Raw genomic sequence first — 5286 nt, forward strand, 5'->3', positions numbered from 1 at the left:
ATTTTGGAAAACCTACTTGCTAATACTGAGCAGCAATTCTCTGAAGAAAATAAATACTGTACAGCATTGAAAAGAGTCTAAAATTTCTGTTTCTGTCATAAGAGCGTAAAGTTAAATTCGGAACTGTTCTGGTTGGAGAAATTGGTTCTTTTAACTCAATATGTGGAAGTATTCACTTATATACAGCTGCTTGGATAGATTGCGGGAAGACCACAGACAAGTGATTAAACTTGAGATATTTCAGGCAATGCATGCTATTTCTTCTTACTGTAAAAAAATAGGGAACATTTCTGAGTCATTGCAGTCTTGGAATGCAATACCAAACAAATGAGAACCAGACCACAAACAGTGGGGCCAAGCACATCATTACTGACTGAGTAATGTGAACAACTTACATAAACTGTAGCTGAAACTTAGTTTCAACAGGCGACTATACCTTCTGATTACATCAAAACAGTTTTAAACCCTTTATTCAGTATGCTGTCTTTCAAGAAAGAAAAACTCATCAATCCAATTCATAATCTTTAAGACTTACATTTGTTCATTAAGATTTAGCCCTGTTTTTCTCTGATCTTCCTTTTCCCAGCCAGCAAGAGAAGCGGTTAAAGAGAATAAACAGAGGTCCAAATACATTACTTCCATAGACCATAAAAACACCCAACAACCCAACCTATGATGGATGAGGCAGCTCCCTTTCTCGCATGTGCAGTTGCCTGCACTAAAACTTTGGTTCAAGGGACAGTTTAGATATTTCTTTTAAATGTCTATACTATTCCACATTGCTCATCTCTTAGCTGATAGATTTTCACTTGGATCAGGATTAGTTCTTTCCAATTTTAATGAACTATTTCCAAACAAAGAAAACCTGAAAACCTCTTAACATCAAGTCATCTCAGACTTATGACAACCTTGTGACTGCTGACAATTACATTTACTCGATGGGCACTGTTTCCTTTAAAGAAACAAATAACTAATTAAAAAAGTTTTAACTGTTTAAGATAGAAAAAAAAATATCAGACACTCCTTCTTAGGAAGAGATTACATTTTTTTCTATCTCAATTTTAGTACTTAACTGAAATGCTTGTGTTTAAATCACTTGTTAAAATCACATGTTCAAAACACCAGGTACACTTCAGGTATCATTAATTTTATAGCTGGGTCAACTTTGTTAACATGTTGGATAATTTATTTTTCTCTGTTAATATTTAACGGGAGTCTAAACTAGACTTGTGTACTTGGGGATGTTGTTGAGATCACATGATAGAATTTTAAAAGACCTACAACCTATTAAGAAACCTTAGTGGTGCTGTGAATGAAGCATTGCTCTGCTCACCAGAAAGTCTGCAGTTCGACCCCACCAGCCATTCTGCCAGAAAAACTCAAGGGACTCAACTTCGGTAAAGAGTTCGCAAACAGATGGAGAAGTTCTCCTCTGTCTTACAGCCTCACTATGACTTGATGGCGGTGGATTAATGACCTACTCACTGGAAATTCTTTTTTCCCCCAATAAAATAAATGGTGACTATTTCTTTTGGATCTTACCAGATAGAATTCACAGGAATGAAGTCAACTATTATCTGTGGAAGGAAGTGATGGAGAAGGTTAATATCATCACTCAAAACAAGGCTAAGGGCCAACTGCCTAACAGACCATCACTTGTTCAAAGGCAAGCTCAATATTGCATGGTTTAAAAATCAGGAATGGTGTGTGCCATGGAAGTAGTAGTCATGAAATCAAACAGCTTATTTATTGTGGAAAACAGAAAACATACACAAAAAACACCTCACTGTCATCCAGTCAATGTCTACGTATTGACTCTTTAGGACACAGTAGAACTGTCGTTGGGTTTCCAAGACTGTTTCTGAAAGGAGAAAGCCCCGTCTTTCTCCCTCAGAGCGTGGCTGGTGGTTTCCAGCTGTTGGCCTCATAGCTAGCACCCCAATGCGTAACCACTATGACACCAGGGCTGCTGCATATGAGCCTTTAAAAATGTTAAGAAACAAAGTTTTCCAACGGAGGGGTGGGTGAAGGGAGATGTCAGATGGTGTCAGATTTGACAAAATGACAATTCATAAATTATCAAGGGTTCATGAGGGAGGGGGGAGCGGGTTGGGAGGGAAAATATTAGGAGCTGATTCCAGAGTCTTAAGTGGAGAGCAAATGTTTTCAGAATGATGAGAACAATGAATGTACAAGTGTGCTTTACACAATTGATGTATGTGTGGATTGTAATAAGAGTTGTGTGAATGATCCAAATTGGTGGTGAGGAGGGTGTAGGAGGCCTAGTAGGGTGTGACCAAGGGTAATGTAACCGCGAGGAATTACTGAAACTCTAAGGAAGGCTGAACATAATAGTAGGACAAGAGGAAAGTAAAAGGAAATAAAGGAAGGATCTAGGAGGGAAAGGGCATTTATAGAGGTCTAAATAAAGGCATGTACATATGTAAATATATTTATGTATGAGGATGTGGAAATAGATCTATGTGCATATATGTATAGGTTTAGTATTAAGGTAGCAAATGGACATTGGGCCCCCAATCAAGTATTCCCTCAATGCAAGAATACTTTGTTCAATTAAACTGGCATTCCATGATGCTCACCTTCCCAACACAATCTCTGAAGACAAAGCAGGTGCATAAGTAAATATGGTGAAAAAAGCTGATGGCTACCAAAAGATATAGTGTCTGGTGTCTTAAAGGCTTGAAGGTAAACAAGCAGCCATCTATCTCAGAAGCAACAAAACTCACATGGAAGAAACACACCAGCCTGCGTGATCACAAGGTGCTGAAGGGATCAAAGAACAAAAAATCATATCATTGTTTGCTCACTTCCCTGATATGATTGCTGAAGACAAATGGGTGCATAAGCAAATGTGGCGAAGAAAACTGATGGTGCCCAGCTATCAAAAGACATAGCATCTGAGGTCTTAAAGGCTTGAAAGTAAACAAGCAGTCATCTAGCTCAGTAGCAACAAAAGCCCACATGGAAGAAGCACACCAGCCTGTGTGATGACGAGATGTCAAAGGGATCAAGTAGGTATCAGGCATCATCAGAACAAACAATCATATCATTATGAATGTGGGGGAGTGAGGAGTGGAGACCCAAAGCCCATCTGTGGGCAATTGGACATCCCTTTATGGAAGGGTCTCGAGGAGGAGCCGAGCCAGTGAGGGTGCAGTGTAGCAATGATAAAACATACAACTTTCCTCTAGTTCCTTAATGGTTCCTCCCTACCCACTATCATGATCTCAATTCTACCTTACAAATCTGGGTAGATCAGAGGATGTACACGGGTACAGATAGGAACTGGAAACACAGGGAATCCAGTAGTGAGAGTAGTGATACTGGGAGGGTAGATCTATGGTGGGGTGGAAAGGGGGAGGGAATTACAAGGATCTACATAGAGCCTCCTCCCTGGGGGCTGGGCAACAGAAAACTGGGTGAAGGAGACTTCGGACAGTATAAGATATGACAAAATAATAATTTATAAATTATCAAGGGTTCATGAGAGATGGGGGAATGGGGAGGGAGGGGAACAATGAGGAGCTGATGTCAGGGGGGTAAGTGGAAAGCAAATGCTTTGAGAATGATGATGGCAATGAATATACAAATGTGTTTTACACAATTGATGTATGTCTGGATTGTGATAAGAGTTGTATGAGCTCCTAATAATATGATTTTAAAAAGAAACAAAGTGTTCATTTTGAAGACTAAATTGTGCCACACTCAAGCTCTTATACTGTCCATCCTCTCAAACCAAAGCAAATTTCACTGCCATTGAGTTGCTGACTCATAGTACCCTTGTAGGACAGAGTAGAATAGCTTCTTGTGTTTCTGAGACTGTTACTGTTGACAGTAGTAGAAAGCTTGATCATTCCACCTGGAGCCTGGTGGTTTCCCAACGATGTCTTTGCAGTTAGCAGCCTAACAGGTAACCATTATAATAGATGCCTTTCAAATATGGGTTAAATGAAGGATATGGAATATATCATGGACTGCTAGAGAATGATCAAATGTGTCTTGGAAGAAGTAAAGCCAGAGTGCTCATTGGAAGCAAGGACGGCGAGACTTCATGTCATAAACCTTTTATCAGGAGGGACCTAGAGAAAGACTTTATGCTGAGTAGAGTAATGGGTCAGTGAAAATGAGGAATAACCCCAAACAAGATGTATTGACACAGTGACTCACACATATGCAAAGACAGTGGGGGTGATGCAGCACCCCCCGGTGATGTTTCATCCAATTGTGCATAGGGTTGTTATGCATTGGAATTGCCAAAAATAGCGCCTAAACAAAAAGTTGGCACAAACATGTTTTTTTTTAAAAAAGGTTCGTGGTTAATAACTCCTTTGAATGTGTATTCAGTATAATTTTACTACCCCCCGCCCCGAGCACTTTTTGTCTCCTTTTGAAAGCTGATCAAAGGTAGCATCCAAGTGATCACCTGTTCTGTTCAAGTCATGGGGCAACTCACTCACGAGGCAGAAGAAAAACAAAAAACCATGCTAATAGCCTTACTCTCATTAAAGAGCCTTTACTTTGGGTTTCACTGAAGTAGAACCCTAGGCTTTCCTGGAAACACCACTGTACTTTTCAGTTCCTTTATGCACTCACTTCTCTCAGACAGAGGGCCTCATATGGGTCAACCAGTCCAATCATAGCTAAGAATGTGAAACTGAAAGAGGCCCGAATTTTAAGACTTTAGATGAATTAAGGGCAATACCAAAATGGAAAAAAAAACCACAATTTTTTTGTATTGGGAGATTTGCACTGGGAGACTGGATGAATTATAGTATTCCCTTTCTAGGACTTGATATAGGAGATTGGATGTATTAATTAACTGTAGAAAGCAACAAAAATCCAAAGCAATGGCCCAGGCTTTATCTTTGACCCAGCCACTGCTTTTTCTCACCATGTGGGAAAGAGAGTTGGTGGCTCTGCGAGGGAAGAAGGAGATCGAGTCACTAGGAGGGGTGTGACCTGCATTTCCCCCATTCTGTTTATTTCTCCATTTCATCTAATATTTAAATATTATTTTTATTCTAGCTCATTCTTTCTTTGTTCATTGTTGAACCAGGCTGGATGGCTTTGAACTCCTGCTCAAAGCTAATCATTTCTCTAACACCTTCTCTATCAATGGTCATATCTTTCCTCATCTTGCTTCTCCTTTACATAAAAACATAGAAGCATTGAAAGCTCTCTGTCATAAACATTCACATACCTACATTGGAGTGTCTGCTTTTCCACAAGGAAATATGAGACTATCTTATTCCTAGGTAAATTCAA

This window comes from Tenrec ecaudatus, chromosome 2 (assembly GCF_050624435.1).
Source record: "Tenrec ecaudatus isolate mTenEca1 chromosome 2, mTenEca1.hap1, whole genome shotgun sequence".
In the NCBI taxonomy this organism is placed as follows: Eukaryota; Metazoa; Chordata; class Mammalia; order Afrosoricida; family Tenrecidae; genus Tenrec; species Tenrec ecaudatus.